Here is a 22369-nt window from a genome sequence, read left to right as displayed (position 1 = left end):
TCTCCATTTTCACAATACCTTCTCTTTTGTGTTAAATCTCCATCCGTCCATCTTCCGAGGACACTGATAACTGAATTTATGGCCTTTCTGGACACTCAAAGATAATCTCCCCATCTCAAGATCCTTAATGTCATTTGCAACACCCATTTTCCAAATAAGGTAAAATAAGGTTCTGAGTATGAGAACATAATTTCTCTGGGGAGCCAACATTTAGTCTATGAAGTAAATAAACATTTATAAGATGTTATGTAGAAATGATACTCAAAATGGGTAATTTATACACCTAAAACATATGAAGCAAACAGAAAAGGCTATGGAAGCATGTCTCCTTGCAGTGATAACTTCACATAAGCTACTTTACTGTTTGCAATTTTATTCTTACTATATCGTGAGTTGTGCATCATCCCAAAGAAATAGGACAATGATGGTGAGTGCAAAGAGGGGACCCTGCTGAAGTCCCGTAGAAGAGACGAACAGAACCAGAACATTGGGATTTATAATCCCTCATCTTGTGCCCTTCCCACCTCAGCACACAGACAGATCTGTGAGACATTATTAGTAGGACTGTAATTCGTCTCAGTAGACTTGTACAACAGCTTATGTATGCAAGACCAGCACTCAGATGAAGCTCACTGGTCAGCCAGGTGACCTCACTAGCTAAGTGACTCTCTTCCTCCCAGCAGGTGCTGCTGTGTTTCTGCTGACCTCCTGGACATTCCTTGTTTAGTTTCAAAGTCAAGGAGTGACACTACCATATGGCTATCTCCTATGAAAACCAGGCTAATTCATTACTATTTGACCCTGGAAAAGTTAAGAGACTCTTAAACCAAAGGAAAAAGAATGCATTTCGTATTCTTTTCCTTCTTCAGACCTGGTGCACAGGATTTTATTTCAATTAGCACTCATGAGTTCACCATCCCAGACAAGGGCTAGGTCATCTGAGGACTTATATCCAATCTTACCCTCCCTAATTTGAAGTAAGTTCCATCTTGATTTACTTTTATTATTTTTGGTCTCTTCTTTTTTATTTAACTTTATTTGTCCTTATGAAGATCATCTAATATTTTATATTAATTATAAAAAAATTTATGTTAATTATATGTTTCATTTACAACTTGATTATTCTATAAAATATATAACTTTGATGTTTGTGTACAGGATAAAAAATTATTTTAAATTTTATGTATTGGATATAATGATGTCATTAATCTTTTAAGGTTTTTAAAAATTTAACATTATACTGCTAAGATTCATCCAAATTCCTGTGCAACTATTATGTGAATAGAAAAGTTCATCTGCTTTCCTAATAATGGGCATTTGTATTTATAGTTTTATGCCCATGTTACAGGAAGGGGAAAAAAATGGCAATTTGAAAGCTTATCAGTGTTTTTATTAACCTATTACCATGATACAATTCCACAGTGTAAATATAACTTACTGGTGCTGAAAATGGAGTTGTGTTCCAACAGTTTCAGAGTTGTGTAAGACTCACAATATATTTCAAAGAAACAAAAACAATATAATTTTATACTTCTCTACCAAGTAGTGAGTCTCCTGGTTGATGCACAAGAGACCAATTAATTCATAGTAAATTGAAAAGAACAACAGAGACAAACCACCCTGGCATTTGTGATAAAATGCACTTACCTTGGAAATTACAACAGTCCCCAGATGGAGGCAGCCCAGGGAGCAGAACAGGGCTCCTGGTCTCTCTTCCCCATGTTGTGACCTGGGGGAGCAACTCCAGCCAAAGAAGGAAAAACAGGCTGGCCTGAGGCTTCCAGGTTGTAAAAGCTAGGATGGAGACTTTAAGACCAAGACCAAAATGGGAACTGAGACTTGGGAGAAGGAGCAAGAACTATAGTGGAAGGGTAAAGGGTGGTCAAAAGTGAATAGTTTTTCTGCATTTTTAGCACTGGTTCACTGGGGAGCAACAGCAAGGTGGGACCAGAAAGCTGCCAACAGGTGAAAGGCTTGGGTTTTCCTTTTCTTGTTCATCTTTCTTTACTCCTTCTTTTATGGAGGCATCTATTGCACATGGGTTGGGGCATTTGAAAGGCAGAATATGGTGCTCTTTTTAGAGGTGGAAAGTATGGCAAGAGGGTGTTCCTCCCCTGTGCTGTTATGTCAGCAGGAGAGGGGAGGAAGGATAACCAAACAGAGCCCCCAGTACTATGCAGGAATAAGTATACAGTGGGACTATGTAGGTCAAGGCATGCCCATGGAAAGAAAATCTATACCTTTATCTGTTCTAAAAAAGATTGGGTTATTTTTTGAGCTTTGAATGGGATATGCAGGAATGTGATTTACAACCAAACCTCTGATAAGTATACTGGCAGAAAATCTGTTAGGAATTTAGGTCAAAATAGTTTTACAAACATGGACTGCATTGCAACATTTTGTCATAGCTTTTGCAACTGTATATATGTCATTTAGATATATACAATTTTAATATATGTAGCTATGGTTACATATTTATTCATAAAAAGTTATCAAGAGCCTATTTTTCCCAAGATGGTGCTAAAAGCTAGGATTCAATTATGGAAAATAAGAATTCATGACAAAGGATGATGTCCTTCATAGACTACACCACCCATAAGCTGACTCATGGACAAGAACTGACTCCCACCCCCAACACATGCTCTCTTTGCTACTGACTTGCTGTCCTGCAGCCCTACAAGGAGGATACCTTATTTCTAACAGCCTCAGTGGTCAGGGATTGTTATTCAGAATCCCAACACCAAAAATAGGGGTTTGTAACCTAAAATTAGTAAACTCAGAATTGAAAATAAAGCATTTTACCAAGAAGTAAGGCTGTGTGCCTGGCAACTTTTGAATGCTACATACAACCACATAGAAAGAGCTGGATTTCCATAGTTCTCTGGGCATCACTGAGGTGTAGGTTCATCTTTAGTGTCACAGTGAATTTGTTGTGACCTTCAGCGCTGTTATACTTAGTTTAAAATTATAAATTATTTTGCATCCTCAGCACCAGTCTCAATTGTTGTGAGCTATCTGATTAACTTCAAATTATATTTTAATGCATTTCTGCATCAATAACATGTTTGGCCAATTGTCTTACAATGACTAGAAATTAGAACAGTTCTGCATTGTGGATTAAAGTAGAATCAGTAAAGAGACTATGTTAAAGCAAACACACATCTAATTCTTCCTTAATTCTTGATCAACTTTTTTAAGCATTGATACCATAATCCACACAATTCAATGAGAGAGCAGGGGCAGGTAGGCCAATAGATCTTTTGCATATCTAAGTGTACCAAGGAAATGAAAGGGGGACCCTGTCCTGGAGCAGTTCCAGGTGACAAACACACACAGCTTTATGTTATCCTTCATGGTGATTGTTTGGATGGGGAGGGGGCTTCATCATATACACTATGAAACAATAAACACTAACCCTGATTTACATGGAGATATACAAATGATGTCTGAGACAGAATAAGTCACATAGCTGGTGGTGACTGGGGGTGGGGAAAGGGAGAAGAGATGGTATGAATACTGGTATATTCCCATTAGATTAGACCATAAAAGTAATTTGAACACATATATTGACTTTTGATAGAATTTCACCCTCATATGAAGGATGAAATGCAGATCAAAGAGTCTCAGATAAATCAAGAGCAGTACTTCTATCATACTTGTATAGGTCCATCCTGTCTGGTTATTTTTGCAAAAGTTGTTTGTTTTCACTCTGGATTATCAACACTCCACAAAACATTACCAGGATGGTTTATTATTTTCAGCAAAGGATAAAGTTTCCCCCCCATGTTAGGATCTAGACAGTTGACATGGCATGGCCTGCACACGGCTCAGCTGCTGGCAGCTGCTCTTCCTCTGATCTCTGTGGAAGGCAGGCAGCAGCTCATTGTTGACTCCACTGTGCCAAGTCTCCTGCTGACAGGTTCCAGGGAGAGAGGACTGCCTTACCTGACTACCTGTCAACATAGGGGAGGGAGCAAGCGTCAGTCCCACCAAGGCGCAGTCTTCTGATGACTACATTCACTGAAAAGCCAGGAAACTCGGTCCTCTAGAGGTGCTCATCCAGATTTTTAATTTTCAGTCATTTCTGTTTTTCTGTTTCTTATGATTAAACTAATTGGCTCACAGTGCAACAAGCTGAGGAATAGCGACGGGTGGTGGAGAGGGATTTTTGAAAGACAAAACATCAGGATTTTTGACAATCATCCTGTTACCCAAGAGTCCTGGGGACTCGTTCTTTAGCACATACAAACTTAAATTCAAAAAGGGAGAAGACCCTCCCTGCTGCTCCTGTTTTCCACACTGCTTTGGAGACAGAGCACAGACAGCTGGCTTCGAGTATTCTTTTCTAGGGCTGTCTTTGGTAGATGCGTTCTCAGACTACACTGACATTCGCAAGCAGTGCCACTTGTGTCTTTCTTTCTCCTACTAGTCTTGTCACATGGAGGCAGCAACCATATGATCAAGGCCACCCACGGTCCCTTAAAATACTAGACTGGAGTCGAGCACAACCACCACCATTTTCCTCGCTTTCTCATTCCATGCACCATGTTTGCTACATGCGATTTAATGAGACTTAAGTTATTAGCCCGACTATCTGCTCCTAAATGACTCACTGAGTAGGCCTTAAATCACCTCCTACTTCAACTGACCGGCAAGGTTCCCCAAGATGCCTCTTAAAATTTACATTTCTATATTTGAACAATTCCCTGGGAGAATTCTCTACCTCAGCAGGCTCTTCTACAGCTGTCTTTAGAATCAAGAGCTCTACACAGAGAGACAGTCGCAACCGCAGTACAGAGTAAGGCAGTGCAGGTTTGCTGTGGTGTATTAATAACACAAAGCACAAGCCAAACTTATTGACATGCTCTATGAAACACTCTGTTCCTAAATTAGAAATGAATGCTCTGAAAATACAGACCCTCCCACTTCTTACCAGAAAAGATCTCACATGTTTTAGTGGGTGCCAGCAGTTCAAATCAAACACAACACCTACAACATATACTGCTCTTTATTTTCTACAGGATCAAGTTCAAACTCACTGACCTAATTTAAAATCTGGACCCTGTCTATCTCTCTAGCTTCAGGTCTTGCTGTTCCCCCATCCCATCTCTTCATTTGATCTAATATTCAAGTTATTCCACATACATGGTCCTTACTATATATACACATTCATTTATCTAGTACTTAATAGATGCAGGAATTTTGAGTCATTTAATCCTCATCAATTCTATGAAGTAGATACTATTATGAAGCTCACTTTATACTTAAGGAAATTGAACTACATACAGGCTCATTGCCTTATTGAAGGTCAAGCAGCCCAGATGGGATTTGAACCTGGACGTTCTGTTCCTGAACCCGTAGTATTCCTCACTACAAGACTACTGCCTGTGGATGACCTGTCCCTACAATTTTCTCAGAAGAATTTCTCTTCCTCCTTCTAGACCTGGCTCAAATATCACCTCCCCTGGGAAGTTAGGAAAGTGGGTGACTTCTTTCTCTAGGACTGATGGCACTCTGAACATACATACAGTCATCCCTTGGTATTCAGAGGGGATTATTTTTATGACACTCCCCTCGCATGGATAGCAAACTCCTTAGATGCTGAAGTCCCTCATATAGAATGGTGTCATGTCTGCATATATCCTACTATCTTCCCATATGCTGTAAATCATCTCTAGATACTTACAAAAACTAACACAATGTAAATGCTATGCAAATGGTACTGGATGTATTGTTTAAGGAACAATGAGAATATCTTCAATCCACAGATACAGATAGTCGACTGTATTTGGCAGGATACTTCATATTGTGGGTGGCAGGCTGCTGAGTCTGGCTCCCTACTAGAGTGTGAGGCCTCTGAACACAAGGCCAGGTCTTATTTATCTTGAAGTCCTTGGGTGCTCACTGCATGTATGATGAATGAGTGGACGGGTGGATAATTAGGTGCATTTCTCTCCATTTTTCATTTTCCTTTAATAAATTACAAAATCTTACCTTCCCTCAGAAGTTCCTTCAGGGTCTTACACAGCCACTGATAATCACTTGCATTTTTCTGTGTATCTCATCAGGCAAAAATTCCTGCTTTTGCTTTCCCAATATTAATTCATAGTATATTATGGGTAGGTATGAATTAAAAATATGATTTTTCATGTTTTCCAACTTGAAATGCCTCCCGGGAAGAATATGATAATCTCTGTCCCTCTTTGAGATTTATTGGCCAGGATAAGGGGGGAAAGTGGATTAAGATTTGCAGAAGCAGGATATGTAGAAGCAAGAAAGAATGGGTGAATGGGTGGATGAATGAGAGGATGGATAAAATGATGGGTGGTTATGTTGATGGATGGCAGATGAGTGGAGGAATTCATACATGGGTGGATGATGGAGAAGAGGATGGTGGAGGGATGCAATTTCATGAAGAAATGTGGAAAAAGATGTATGGAATGATGGATAAGTTGTATGGTGGATGAGTGGAAGAACTAGTGGTTGGATAGATGGTTGGATGTGTGGTTGATCTAGTGGATGTTGGGAAGACGGATGAACATGGGTGGATACTGGATGGACAGAAGGATGGATGGGAGGATGTAAAGAAAGATGGTAGATTGGTGGATGGGTGGATGAAAAACTACTTGGGAAGATGAATGAGTGTGTAAGTGAGTGGAAGGACTGAGGTATCATCCTGGGACCTGAGGATGAACAACACATGGATTTGGGGAGGCAAATTCCAGCCCTGTGGCTGGCCATCAGTAGCTGCCCCTGACCCATCTGAGCACCACGGACTTCACTACTCTCTTAGGGGAAGAAGGACGAGCGCTCCCACAAGCTCTCCACCCCTCACTCTCCACTATGGCCCTGGAAGCGCCATCTGGGCAGGATTTCACCATTGCCCCAGCTTCTCTCCCAGGATCTCCAGCCCTTCGCCGGGGAAAACCAGAGAATCCTTCCCAGCCTGACTCAGAGAAATTTAGCGGGAAAGGAGAGGCCAGAGGCAGAACTCAGCGGAGAGGTTTTAGGACTCAGTCATCCTCCGGCGGGGGGCGAACTGGCGGGAGAACCGGGCGGTGCGTCCGGTGGGTGGGCGCCTCCAGGCGCTGACACGGTCCCTTCCCGGAAGCTCGGATTTACAACTTCCATTAAGAACCGGGCGGGGGCGGAGGGCCAGGGCCGAGGAGGGCTGGTATATCTTTAAACCGCTGCTGGCTGCTTAGTCACAGCCCCTCCTTTGGGTGTGTCCTTCACTCGCTCCCTCCCTCTTAGGTCACTCTCTCAACCCTGGAATAAAAACTGCAGCCAACTTCCGAGGTGGCCTCATTGCCCAGTGGCCCCCAGCCTCTGACAGGTTCGGTCCGCCCATGTAGCCGCGTCCTCAGCCCGCACCCCGCCCCGCGCCCCGGGAGCCCCCAGCTCCACTTGCTTGCTCTCGCGGTTCACGCACACACACCATGGACAAGCTCTGGTGGCGCGCAGCCTGGGGACTCTGCCTCGTGCAGCTGAGCCTGGCGCAGTTGCAGATCGGTGAGTGACCGCGGCCATCGGGGCCAGCGGAGTGGGAACCCAGGACGGCGCCACGGGAGCTCCGCTGGCAGAGTGGCCCTAGGGGACTGTAGTCCAGCGGAAGGCGAGCGACTTGGGTTGGATTCTGGAAAGCAGGGCTGGGATTGGCGCTGAACTGCCGGTAGACTCTGCTGGTGGGAAGCACCCTTGTGTTGAGAAGAACCGGGAAAGAGAGAGGAGGCTTCGCTGGGCAGGCTGCCCGCGCAGTTCTGGGTGAGGTCCTTAGGGCTGGAGCACGTGGCCGCAAGTGAACTGTATTCCTGGATGCTTTGCTGGTGTCTGGACTAGCAGGCTCCTGCGCCCAAGGGCTCTCTGAGCCCCGCAGTCTGTGGTTGACAGGGCAGAGCTAGGCAGGGCACGGGCAAGAGGAGCTGAGGCAGGTACTGGCACTGGGACAGGAGGAGTAGGTGCCCGGGTAAGGTGGCCACGCACTTAGAAGCCTGAGAGCCCTTGGCAATGAGCTTTCCAGAAAGACAACTGAGAAAGTAAGGGTGGCTCCCCCACTGAATCTGGTTTCCCAAGCCTTTATCACCCCTCCAGTCACTGACCACCATAACTCTTGTGGAAACTTGAACCAGCTCTGAGGCCAGGTTGGATGTCTATGAGGGACCAGCCCCGGCAGCTGGGCAGCGGCAGGGAGACTGTATAGGAGAGGCAATGACTGGGCCAGCTGCGACCTCCTGGTTCTGCCAATCAGTCAGGGAAAATCCAAACACTGATAGGGCTGCCTCGTAGCCTTGGAGCTGGAGGGAGCTTGGATATCAGGGTAACATCAGGGACCCAGAAGCTAAGGTTCCAGTATCCCATCCAGAGGAGGTTGGGGTATTTATTCCAGCATGGCTCAACTCCAAGTGTTCCCTCTCTTTGTCTATATATGAACAGATAATTTTTACTTGACGGATTTTCTTATCACTAGCAAAATTAATTTTTCTTTCAAGTAGTGCCAGCTGGGTCACAGAGACAGCTCAGCCTACAGTTAATTCTACTCAGCAAATACTTATTAAACCCAGTTCTTAGGAATACCAGGAAAGCAAAAGACAACCCAACCTGTGGGAACTAGAATTTTGATTCCTGGAACAGAAGCAATGCAAATAATGAATACAACAATAACAACAATAATAGCACTGTGATACCACTAGTCACTGTTGTATACTTTCACTGTGTTAAATCCTTTACATATGTTATCTCATTTTACCCTTGCAATAGGAGGAAAACAGAGGCTCAGAGAGGTTAGGTGACTTGCTGAGGTTACACTGCCACAGGTGGTACTGAATATGAATTCAGGTTCATTGAGTTCTGAAGCCTAGGCTTAGAATACGTTAGAATGTACTCCAGGATGGGCGAAGTTGGATAGGATTTGGGGCAGGACTAGACCAGAGGCCACAGGGAACTGGAGCTCCAAGGGGCCTTTGAAAGGCAGAAATGCTCTTATGGGAGGGGAACTGGCAGGAGCCCTGGGCCCAGCCTTAGAGAACAGAGGCCGGGGAGCTTCCCTGAGGCTTCCAGGGAAGGTTGCTGGCATGTTACCCACCGGTGGTGTCTTCTGCTTTGTCTCTGAGTATCTTGATTCTTCTTAGCCTGTCTCATTCTAAAGGGCCCCATCCTCAAATACTCTTGACCCTTGGGGTTCTCCCAGAGACCAGCAGGCTCACTCCTGCCTCGGGTTTCCTGGTCTCTTTGGGTGCATCATTCACAGAAGGCACGAGAAGTGCCAGGCCAGCTGCAGTGAGCACCTGGGTCCTGACTTCCATGTGCTTGTGAAGTTGTTTAAAAGGAACTGAGACTTGAAAAGGAGACAGGACTTAACGGCAGACCCAGGGCTGGGTAGGCAGAGGCGGAAGAAGAAGGAAGGGAGAGAAATGGAAAGGCACCACCATGGCCCATTCTTGGGTGTGGAAGACTCTGGAAGACCATGAAAATGGAAAGGGGCAAGGCTTTGAGCAGAGGAAAGAAAGGTCCAAACTCTGTATCAGAAATCAGAAAGCATAGCAATAGTCAAAGCTCCTTTAAGCACCTTTGAACCTAGAAACTCAGAGTTGGAGAACAGGTATCTTGAATGAGGTGTGGGGAGAAGAATGTGGCCTTAGAGGCAGAGGAGTCCTCTGTACACCCAACGCCTTCCTCTGTGGTGAAAGGTCAGTGCTAGGGAACTGTACCCCTGGTTTTGAGAAAGAGGGGTGCTTCTGAGAACCCTTCTGCCTGGGGATGGCCGGTACCTTTCTGCTCCCACTGGGGCTTAGAGATGCCTCCATCTCTGGGAGCCAGGGCTTTGGCTGTGTTCCCATGAAAGGAAACCAGGAAGCAGAGCTGCATCCCCTCGGGGGTTAACACTGATTAATTCAGTGATTCCCCTGGCACACATGTGGCATCCTGAACACGCTTGGTGTGAGTACGTGTGTTGGAGGTCGCAGCCGCAGGAGAAGGGTCTATTTTCTTCCAAATCTTCCCACGTGGGAGGTGATGCTGGACCACATGAAATTCCTAGTTTATGACACATCCCCTTCCATTCATTCAAGAAATATTCCCTGATTCATTGTCATAAACTCAGAGCGGGGGACTCTAAGTATCATTTAGGGAAACACATACATAACACACACACACACACACACACACACACACACACTCACATCAAAAAATCCCTTCTTTTTCCCAAGGAGGAAGTAGACCATAAAAGAGAGGGACTAGTGACTTGCCCTCTGAGACTGATTAGGGCAGGATACCTTTCATACATTTGGTCTCTAAAATACCTCTATCTTGGAGGTCTGTAGGAGGCTGCCCCAACCCTGCCGAACGCTTGTTTAACACTTTAAATACTGTCTTACCACTCATCCCAAGTCTGTAGTTTGCCCCCACAGTAGTTCTGTTTGAGCTTCATAAAGAATGATAATATGAAGGGAAGCTGGGGGAGGAGGGGGGAAACACTAGGGGAGAATAGTGACCAAATTTTATGGCCACAACATGTACATGTACAAATATGTAACAAAGAATTGAATCCATTATTATGTATGATCATAATGCACCAATAAAAATAGGAATGAATATATATGTTCCTATTCCATAATGTATGTATATAATATAGTCCATGATACACACACACACACACACACACACACACACACACACATTATGGTAAAGCAAGTTCATGCTCAAGAACAATTCAGAACAATTCCACCTTGTCCTGGGGCTTCTGTTGCCTCCTGAGACATCTGTGGATGCCGGTTTTAAAATCTGGCACTTTGCTATTGTACCAGATGGTTCTATGCAAAGCAGGGTCCTAAGTTTCTAGGAAAATAGCACTCACTAAGCACCAATTCTATGCTAAACATTGAGCTGATGGTTGCCATGAGTCCTTACATAAGCCTCACAGCAGCCCTATGCATGAGTGTGTTCTTCACTCTATTTTCTTGATAAAGAATTTGAGGCTCCAACTTCACCCATCCTGGAGTACATTCTAACATATCCTAATTTGACTTGCCCAAGGATACAGTGGTAGAGTTATGTTTTCCCCGTAGTCTCAAATCCCCCCAGGTTGAACCTCAGGGCCTCTGCTCCGTCCATTCATTACTTGCCTTTGGAGAACTTTGGGAACTGTGTGTGGTCTTCCCATCCTCCTGTCTTCCGAGGCCAGCACAGCCTGGCATGAATGGCTTTGCCCTCCACCCTCGGGCTGGTTGTGGATTGTTGAATACCCTGCCCTGCCCTGCCCTGTCCTGACTCGTCACTCTGCAGGCCTGGCCGCAGCTGTCAGAGATGTCAGCCTTCTTAGTTGTTGCTAAAATAATTCAGTCGATTCCCTTATCAGAGTCCAGCTGCGCTTCTAGACATGCTCTCATTTGCAAACTTAGAAAAAATGGAGAGGTTGCTCCCTAAGAGAAAAGTCAGGGCAAAGTCCTCTCCTGAAATTGAGAAAGAGGCCCTGCAGATGCTCTCACACTGACCTTGCAGGCGCTTCTTACGCAGCAACCCGCAGGGGCCCTTGGTCACATGCTCATTAGCAGGTTATACCTGCCCCTGGTAAGGGGAAGTCTTGGTTCCCCCTTGGGCTGACATGGTTCTCTGCAAAAGACAAGGATTTTGAGCCAAAACTAGTGTGGAATGCCAGGTGACATGGGGCCACCCAAGAGATGGTGAATCAGCCTGGAGTCTGCTGATGGTCAGGAGGTTGCAGGAGGCGAGCGAGGCCTCCCCAGCAGCCCAGCCAGGGGCTGAGGGAGAGATTAGCTGTGGTTGTTTCCCCAACACCTCTGTTTTAGTCAACTCTACCCAGACCCTGAAAGGGAAGTGATTCTTGTGAAAGAAGGAGCTGAAGCAGGTGGCGGAGTCTGCCTCCCACAGCGTCGTTTTCAAAGGGGATCTTTTGGACCCCAGAGAGAAATTCTGGGGGTTTGCACAGTGAGATGCCAATGACTCAATTTCCGTTGTGTCTCCGCTTAAAAGAGGACACGGGTGTTCTTTAGGGAGAACTGGTTCCTCCCATTTGAAATTTAAACCCTACTCTCCACTCATGGAGCAGATGAAATTTTTTCTTAAAACACTCCCCCAAACTGGGTCTGAGAAGCCAGCCCCATCCGCCAAGAGAAATAGAAGGGGTATTTCTCTTATCTGTCTTCTACAGCTCTGTGGAGCCCCCTGATATCAGGGATCATATCTCCTTCATTTTTTTGGAGTTCCAGACCCTAGAGCTGGTACACCTTTGTGACCAGAAACTGTTTGTTGAACTGAGTTGAAGTTCTAGAATATAGACCTACTTCTCCATAGGAATGCTAGCTGGCTGGCTGGTCTGCTTAAGAGGCCAGTGCATTCATGTGCTGAATGTACGTGCCATCGGGGGCGCTGGCTGGCTTGGCTCTGGGCAGGGCTGAGGGGCAACTGCCTGCCACAGGGCTCATGTTTGGTCAGCCCGAGCAGAGAGCTCACTCATCTGCTTGTGGCTTTAGTGGCTGCTTGCTGTGGCCGGGGAGGGCAGGGTTGTATAGATGGTTAGGCCAAGAAGGGAAAGGGAGAGGATGACACCAATCCCAAACTGAAGCCTCAAAATATAACACTCCCCAGCAGTGCCCAGTGTGGAGGTCTGGCCATTTGGGAGCCTCGATGTTGAGGGTGGAATCCACAGGTGAGAGGCCAACCTAACCACCATGCCTGCTTCTGAAAGGTGGTGGCTGAGAGAGAAGCTGGAGGGCTTCACAGAAGCTCCTGTGGGGCTCTCTGGGAGAGAGAATTATCAAGCTGCCTTCCAACATGATGGTGCTGCAGGAAAGAGGCCCATGTGCAGGGAAGCCTGACCTCTGGCAGAGAGCCACACTGACCTCCTCTTCCCAGTTTGCCAAGTGGGAAGTTGTCCACAACTGGGCCAAGTCCTGCCTTCCCGTGGGTCCCCTGCCCCATGAGACTCAGACTGGAATTCAGGCACAAAATGAGTGCATGGGTATTACAGGGGACAGAAACTCATGGAACCAGATCTCCCCGAGTTTGGGGTGCACTGGCAGCCTGGGTGTGTCCTCCTGAAGCAAGTGTCCTTCATAAGGGCAAGTGTGGGCAGATGGGTCTCGGGTGGGTGTGGAGGGGCTGAGTCACCAACCACTTTCCAAAACTCAGATCCCTAAAACCTGCCCTGGGGCTTCACCTTTTTAAAATTTTTCTTTCTTTCTTTTTTTTTTTTAACTAAAAATATTTTCTATTGGTTCTTTTTAGTTCTGCATGGCAGTAGAGTCCATTTTGACATAATTATACAAACATGGAATATATGTTGTTCTAATTCAGACCTCAGTAGGGTCTCGACCTTTTGAGAGTAAAAGTTAATTGCAAGACTTTGGTATGTGTGTGTGGGTGTGCTCATCACCAGTCATTTTGAGCATTTACTATGGTGTCACAGCAAGTCTTTTCTGGTGGTGGCTGAAATTTCATGTTGTTGTTTTAGAGTTCTTGTATCTTCTGCACTTGCTTTTTTTGTGGTTGGTTCTATGTTTCTGAGATACCATCATCACCGTTGGTAATAATAGCAAACACGGGGTGCTGACGATGTGCTAGCACATACCAGTTGCTTCCTGTATGCTAACTCACCACACACCAGCCTCATGAAGGTGATGCTGTTGTTATTCTTCTTATACATATGAGGAAACTGAGCACGGGGAATTTAAGTAACTGGGCCAAGATCACACAATTGGGATTTGATGGAGCTGGGATTCAGACCCAGCAGGTCTGGCTACAGAGTTCATGCTCTCGGTCAAAATGATGGTGATTTTCCTGGTATATTAAGATTTCAGGGCATCCCCCAAACCTAGATGATTTTACCTGGGAGTATTCTGGTTGTTTCCAAAAACTATTTGGGAATCTGGTTGTGTGTGGGATCATAATGCCCACAGAGCTGGTTTTGCTTTTCCTTTTCAAACACAATGTCAGAGGAGAGAATTGAATTGCAAAAATGAAGGGGGGAGAAGTCATCATGAAAACTCTTCCCATTCATACGATGAGTGGCTCATTCATTCCAATCCCTGCATGGAAGTTCTACACTCCTTTACTGATGGGATGTTGGGGAGGGTGTAGGACTGGAGAAGATGGTGAATTGAGTTCACTGTTACATCAGTATTTCTCACCAGGATGAAAAGTGAAGGCTCTTGATTGGTATTTCTCCATCAGCTAGGACCATGACTCAAGATTGGGCAAAATGGAAATGAACCAACTGAATAGCAGCAAAATGTTGGCCTGTTTAAAAGCCCCAGGTTCGAAGGTCTTCTTTCTATCACTTACAACTGTAGGGAGGGGGCTGTCAGGAGTCAGGCTTCCCACATCCAGGGCACAAAGAACTCAGCCCAAGCCAAGTTTGGCCCAGTAGGTGAACATCAGTCACATCATGGAGCAAGTGAATTTTCTCCGCATACCCCTGGATGAAAAACAAGCCACCCAGGAAGGCAGGAGGCAAAACCCCTTGGGGACATCTGATTTAGTTTGCAAGACAGAGTCCAGGCAGTTAGCCTGGGAATAGGGAAGTGTCCAGGGTTCCCCATCGGTTTTGGTTTTTGTGCACTCAAGCGGGTCTTTGTGCCTTCTGGGAGGACCCATGCACCAGTCAGAGAGTTAAGCAGCACCTTTTTGTACTTCATCTCCTTGAAGACATGGGTGATGACTGTAATGCCTCTTCACAGGTGTTCACACTATGCAAATTAAGGTGCCAGGGACTAATGAACAGTTCCATGCAGCCTCTGACCTAGAGTGTTGTTTTCACCCATACCTCTCGCCCCACACTTTGTAAACTATGAAAGTATTAAACGAGTGTCTCCTATATGTCAGCCACAAATGTTGCCAATGCTGAACGTTCCCAGTTCAAAACCCAGAGTCCAGCAGGCCTGAGCACCCATCTGGCAGCCTTCAGAAGACCAGCCCTGTAGCCACTAGGGAGCTGCAGGCTCCACACCTTGGAGGGAGGACAGGAGCCCCGAACATACAGATGCAGACAAGAGTTTGAAGAAGAAATCTCTTGCCCAGGAGACTGCCTTTGCACTGGATCCTCTGTGCTGGTACTAGCTGTTTTCATATGTCAGCCTTAGAGGTCAGGTTCATCCCTTTAGGCAACTTAAGTAACTTTCACTTTCCTTTATGATCTTCCAGTTGTTCCCCCTGATAATTTATAAAGACTCTGTGGTATGCCTTCAGTTAAAAAGAGGTTCTAAGGATGTATCTTAGCTGTGTAATGACTCTAAAGTCCCTTAGGGGAAAGCCCTTGCCTCGGGTACATTTTTGTACAACTAGAGCTCCCAGCTGTTGGCATATCCCCCCAATTGTAGTAAGTGCTAAATAAATACTTAGATGGTTGAATGAATAACATTTCTAGATTTGAATAGGAAAGCAATCCCCATCATTTACCATTTGTGATTTTTATAGGTTTGGTCTAATTCTTTTTCATGTTCTACAGGGGAAAAATATTTTTTCTAATGCCTCTTCTAATGACTCTTGAATCTTGAAATATCTTTTCTCAGCACTGTCTCAGGTTTTAGTGGATCCTTCTTGAGGTTTGACATATCAGGCAATATAGGGGAAGTTTAGAGCTCATTCGTTTCCTTTAAGTCTGGCTCCTTATATGCCTCAGTTTTTATTTTTTAGTCTGGTTTCATGTATTATGAACTCTGACTCTCATAATCATATTCTCAATATGCTCAGAGAGAGTATGTTGGCTTTTTGGTCACTACGTTAAAGGAAAATATAAAAAGTGTTGGTTCTTTCAATCCATGATTTAAAAATCTTCCAAACCAAGGATCACCTCCATATAACCACATAGCCCAAAGGAGGAGGCCGGGCCTTGTGGGAGGGTGCATGGAGGTGTTAGGGTTATAAAACAAGACAGACTTCAGTTTATTCCTCTCTCTCCTACATGGAAGCAGTATGAGCTCAGGCAGTCGCACCGTTAAGCTTCAAGAAAAATATTTTGTTCATCATTTTTAAAGCTATGTGTCTAGTTCATAGAAAGTACCCCAAGGGGCTGTGGTTTGGGCTCAGCGGTAGAGTGCTTGCCTTGCACATCTGAGGCCCTGGGTTTGATCCTCAGCACCACTTAAAAAAATAAGTAAACAAAATAAAGATATTGTGTTCATTTACAACTAAAAATAAAAGAAATTACCCAAAGAATAGAAATGATTGAGCTATTTTAGTTCTGAATATGATTAATTATGTGATGTTCAGAAAATCTTTTTTAACCCAACTTTACCACCATTTTTTCATGTTTAAAATGAGAGGGCTGGATTCTAATGGATCTCTCAAGTTCTTTCCAGGCCTTGTGTTCTATAAATTCACCATTCTGTGGGCCCACTAATACCTCAGTTTCATAAAACTTAATGGAAAGAATAACACTATTATAATGCAGTACCAAAAAATGTGATGTCTGGTTTATATTAAGTGTCAGAAGTGAATTATTGGTCCATGCCAGAAACAAGCATATGGACCCAGTTACCTATAAATGCCAATAAGCCAGAATGACTCCGAGGGAGAAGGCACGTTGCCCGGAGTCCTCCACTCTCATTGCCTGGGGAGTGGACAGCTGAAGAAGCTCAGGTCAGAAAAGTTGACATGTCCTACCCACATAGCTGACACTCCAGGAATCCAGCCCTAGAGTTACCTGTAGGTTCTAAATGCAAGGTCCTTTAAACTGTCCTTCCGAAACATTGCTCCAAGTCAGAACAGCCAGCTCATAAAGAAAAGAAAAGATGGTGTCTTCACTCTTAAAGCTCCAGGAACACCTTTGAATTCTCAGCTTCCCTAAAGGAACCTTGCAACATGAACCACAACACTCAGCCAAAGCCCAACTTAGAGGATGAGCTTTAGTATCTTATGGAAAAACAATATGAGAATCTTAAAGAAAAAACAGAAAAGAAAAACAAAAGTACAAACCCATGTATGTGCATATATACTACCTACATATAAAATTTAGTCAAGGCTCTGAGTTAGACAGGTCTGTGTGTTGGTGAGCTGCTGCTTCTACGGAGAGTCTCCCAGACTCCCTCTAAGTTTGTTTGTTTTCCCAGGAAGCCAGAGAAACTCTTGCTCTAAGTGGGAAGAGGAAAAAAAAAAGGAGCCTAAAGACTTTATTACTGAGGAGTTTGTCTAAATGGGTCAGAGGCTAAATCTTCTGTCTGGTTCCAGTCTTCTATCAGTCACTGAAAATCCTGGTCAGATTACAGCCTATTCTGTTTGTTCCCAATTCACACCCATCATGAATCCTTTGACCATGGTTTTGGGTTGAAATTAAATTCCAGATGGGTTCAGGTCTCATGTCACATACAATGCCCTCAATTAGGGTTGAATGTGGTTCAGCCATCTGGATCTCCAGCTCATCATTCAGACACAAGTATTATTTTAGGAGAATTGAGAACCCACACATACCCAGCCAAGGTCTAGCATTTCTCCCTTAGACACAGGATGACAAGGGCAAGGTCCTTCCCTTATTGGTTATTTCTCTTTCCCCAGTTGTAAAATGGTGACAAACAGACCCCTTTAGCTTATTAGAGTGTATGGTGTGATTGGTACTCTGGAAAGAAGTGGGGGAGGTAAAAGAGCTAGTTTCCTCAGAATTTTACAGTTTAGTAGAAGAGAAATTTAGTAGGTGAAAGAGTTGTACCTAAGAGCAAATAACCAAGTGTTGGTAGATCAGAAAACAAACAAACAAATAAACAAAAAAAAAACAGACATCTTCCTGAGCTGGGACTATATGGGAAGGCTTCAAGAATTTGAGGATGAGTTGAATGTGGAAAGAAGATGGATACAGAAGAGGAGAGAAACCCCAGGACAGGATAGAGCATGGACCAAAAGTTTAAAGCAGGAGAAATTAATATGACTGAATCAGGGACAGAAGAGGGGTCAGTCTGCCTGGATAAGAAAGTCCATGTTGGGGCTGGGGCTGGGGCTGGGGCTGAGTGGTAGAGCACTCACTTAGCATTTATGAGGCATTGGGTTCGATCCTCAGCACTGCATAAAGATAAATACAATAAAGGTATTGTGTCCATCCACAACTAAAAATATTAAAAAAAAAAAAGAAAGTCCACGTTGAAGAACAGTGAGGGATAGCGTTGGACTGATTCTAGGTAATTGGTTATTAGTGGCACTGCATTACTAACTTCCCTAGCGCAGAAGTCTGATGACTCATCTGTCAGTGCTAACAGAGTTTCAAAGCAAGACAGCTTCAGTATCGGTCGAGAGAGAACCCTGACAACTTGACCTGGGTTAGAAAGTGGCAGTTTAAGTGAATCCCAAACAGTCCTCAGCAGCCATAGCAAGTAGAATTCAGCTCTTGTGACATTTCCTACTTACTCCCAGAGGCTTTCTGAAGTGCTGTACTAAGAAGTCAAACCTTGACTCAGCTACAGAGAGTGCTGTGATCCATTAGTGATATCTGCCATGGACAAAAAAAAAAAAATGAAAGATTTGACCCCCAGGTGATATCACTGGGCTATCACCATAGTAGAGCAACAGCTTTCTCCAGCTTATGCTTCTGATTGTTAGTATAGAATGTTCTGGGAGTTCAGTCATTCCTGAAGGTAGCCAAGTAGCCACACTGTCAGCTCCACCTCCTTTCAGAGTAGTCTAAAAACAGTCTTACTGAGAGTTGCTTGGGCCTTCTCTTATGATTCACCCCCATTCTGTTTTCCCGTCACCGCAAGTGCAGTTAGTTGCTGGGAGTCAGGAATCTCCTCTGAACAAGGGCCAGGCTTCCTGGCAAAGGGTGCCATCTCTGCATCGCCTTCTCCATCTGCAAACCGAGAAGACAAAAAATGACGCCTCACCCATGGGGGTGATAGGAGGAATAACAAGCTAATGGGGAAAAAGCCTTTGAAGATGAAAGGGTTGTACGTTGCATGTTAATTACAACTTTTATCAGCCCTGGAGCTTCTGCATTCTCAGCTGCCACGGGAGCTCTGCTGTGCCTCCCAAATGCAAAAAAAATAGCAGCTTCCCGTGGACGGGCCCCACTGGGTCCTGCTTGTAGCATCCAAAGTCAAGAAATCTGGATTCTGAACTTAGGCTGGCCAGCCAGCTTTGGGCCACTCAAGTTTCCTACTACTCATCCCCAAGGGGAAAAAAAATAGTCTCCCTACCTGGACAGGTAAGATAAGATAGAACCAAGGTATAAACAAAAGGCTCCATCAAGAGTCTACTAGAAATAGCCCCTGGGTAAGTTTAGGACACTCTGCTCTAGTTCCCATCCTGTGAAAGCCTAATTGTGTGACCTTGGGCTATTGGCTCCAGTCTAATGCTTCAATATACTGTGTGAACCACCAGGGGATAATAATCCCTCTGCCTCCCCCAGACCTCTCCACCTTGGCCTCCTGGTGTGAAAGTGTTTTGTGCTGGTAGGCAGGAGCACGTGATGTAAAATTACAAGGTGCTATTATTACCTGAGGTGAATTTTGCCTTTATCTATGGCTCCTGTTGCTGGATGACCCCAATCATTGAAACTGTATTCTTCGGAATGCTCACCAACCTTCTGGGAGCTGCCTGCCATCCCCTGCTTATCTAGGAGGGCCCAGTCCTGGCTCAGACATCTTGGTTGTGGCCATTTCCTGAGGCATGAAAATTTATTCAGGCTGGCAGGGGACCAGGCACTCTGCCAAGATGAGTCTCAATGCATTTGCGGTGGTAACTCCATAGAAGCACAAGGTGGGATGCTTCTTAGATGCTTTGCTAGGGTTGATGGGTCAGCTCGGAGGCTCAGGTTGAATGGAGCCTACACAGTAGCACTCAGAAGTAGAGAAAGAGAGAAAGGGCTCTCTGTGCAAAGTTAGCCTGGCCTGGTGACCAAAAGTCAAAGATGATGGCATGTCAGAGTGGAAAGGGTGGTAAAAATAGTTTTATTGGACTAGACAAGGAAACAGAGCCTCAAGGACTTCAAGGGACTGGCTTGAGGTCATACAACTATTTAGTAGCAAAACAATCTGACTCCCGGACCTTTCCATTTTGTCCTCTGAAATGATAGAGGAGAAGGCATTGAGCAAGAGGACAATGGGCTGAAATTTCCCCAAGGAGACCTGAAGTTCAAAAACAGAGGAAGACTAAATAAACGGTGTTTTGGTGACACAATGGGAAACGGTGAGGTGATTCCCCTCTTCTGGAGCCCTCGCAGTGCTGGACCTGGTTTCCTGTGACTATCTTGCATGTCCTTATTTGGTATCTGTTTTGATCCTTTTTTGCCTTAATGAACCTTTGGATCCAAAGGGCCCAAGAGCAACCTGGCCTGGGTTCTGCTCAGCCTCTCTGAGCAGTTCTATGAGTTGGATCAACAAGCAGGGGTTTTCAAATGATTCTGTTTTTCACTCAGCATGTGTGCATGGAACACCAGTGTGTGTTCTGCTGTGCTAGGCATTGGGGTACAACTTGAAACCAGAGAGGCACGGCCGCTTCCGTGATAAGCTTACAGTCCATCGCCGAGACAGATGGTAAACAGCTAATAAGCCCCTATTTAATTATACCGTGTGAGTGTTATGAAGGAGAAGCCCAAGGTCTTGTGAAAGCGTGTAACAGGGAGCTCCCATCTGATCTAGGCCTCTTAGAACCTCCAGGTTGCCGGGTCCCCACAGTTCCTGGAGGACCCCGCTTGTTGGGTTTCTCAGAACCCTTCCTACTCTCAGTTTGAGGATGGGATCAAAGCTTCACACGGCAGCTCTAACTAGACTGTCCCCTCTCCTGACTGCCTCACAATTGGGTCCTCTGAGTAAGAAAGCAAGAAAAACATAGTTTCACTCCTCAAAAATTCTGAGAGCTACTGGTTTGCCCTACCTGCTCTGCCACAGACAACGATGGGTTGAGAACCATGGGACCCTCCAAGCTGACTCCGGATTTTAGAAGCAGATGGTGGAAGAGCATAGGAACCCAAATTCTAGAGAAAGAGAAAAAAAAGGGGGGCACAATGTGGCTTGGAGGTCATTTTAGGCAGGGAAAGGGGAGGGTGTTATAACTGACTTAGGATCTTGAGTGTTAAATTTTGGTTTAGGATTAAACCTCATCCATTTGCTTGACCCTTTCTTGGTCTTATAGCTGAAGCTTGGAACCAAGGTTTACTTAGCATATGTGTGCAGGCGGAGGGTGTTGCAGAATGACTTCTGGCTAAAAGGGCCTCCATGTTTTATCTCCTTTGCTTCTGGTGACTTCTTGGGAGATGACAAGGGCAGATTCTTTCAAAACAGTGATACGAATGTGGCATTATTTAAGATCCTGTCAAATGTATGCACAGTCAATGATAAAGATATGTAACAATTGGTGGAGTGTAGGCAACAACTAATCCAAATGATCAGTGGTCAACAGCTGTGTCTGGTAAATGAGAACAGATTCAAGGTTATCCCCCACTAACGGCACAAATATCTGTCTCACCACATTGAGTCAGATGTACTTTCTTGGATAGGAGAGTGAGGGTTATAACTCCCATGACTAAAGAGAAGCTGCAATCCATCTATGCATCAAACTATGAGATTGTTATCCATTGGGTCTTGGTTTGTAGCTATCAGTGCAGTGTAAGTAACAGAGCAATCAACTCTCCTAAAGTATTATCTTCCACAACAAGAAGTCTGGGATGAGACCATTCCAGGAGTTCAGTTATATTGATATTGATATTGGAGGAATGGTTTTTCCAGGAGTGCTTGATTGACTTCTATTTACTTCTCATTGGACAAGTGGGATCACATCCCTAACCAGTCCCTGATGAGGAGAAACTGGACCTTAATGCTTCACCAAGGTCAATCATAACCTGTCCACTGGAGCTAGGAGTCTGGGCTTCTGCCCCCACCCCAAAGCACAAGTTGAGGGTTTCCAGACAAAAGTTGGGTTAGTCAGAAGAAAACCATGTTGCAGTGATAACAATGTGCATTAGAGTCAGTAAGAGCCACTTGGTGGAGTTGTGGTTTGAAACTCTATCTGGGCCAAAGAAAAAAGGTACAACTAAGTTCTTGCTTTCCTGAGCCACATCCTCCACATTTTTTTTCTGAGAAGACTCACTTAATGGATAGAATCCACATGGAGACACAATATAATTTGAGGTTTACATGGTCTTTGGCTTATTCTCAGTCATAGTAGTCACAACTTTATCCTTTCTTCTCTCCCATAAAAGGAAATAACTTCAGGGAATAACCTTAAGTTTGATATAATTCCAAAAAATAGTCTATCTTTTGCATACTTGAGAACTTTATTATTAGAAACTCAGTATTTAATAGGCCATTTCAGCACTGTTGGAATAACACCACACCCCAGGACTGCTATCATGATCCATTAACAACCAATCACCATGGCCTTGGATGAGCATCTCATCCTGTAAATTATGAAATGACGACCCCCAAGAGATATGGCT

General features: G+C 44.8%; 1 pseudogene; it reads left to right on the top strand.

The window, feature by feature from the left end:
• Positions 1–7433: 7433 nt before the first annotated feature.
• LOC143388358 (CD44 antigen-like) overlaps positions 7434–22369 on the top strand; it is an 80530-nt pseudogene continuing 65594 nt past the window's right edge.

This window comes from Callospermophilus lateralis, unplaced genomic scaffold, assembly GCF_048772815.1.
Source record: "Callospermophilus lateralis isolate mCalLat2 unplaced genomic scaffold, mCalLat2.hap1 Scaffold_250, whole genome shotgun sequence".
Taxonomy (NCBI): Eukaryota; Metazoa; Chordata; class Mammalia; order Rodentia; family Sciuridae; genus Callospermophilus; species Callospermophilus lateralis.
Note: the sequence above shows the minus strand (reverse complement) of the source record. Positions and strands in the feature narration are given on the sequence as shown.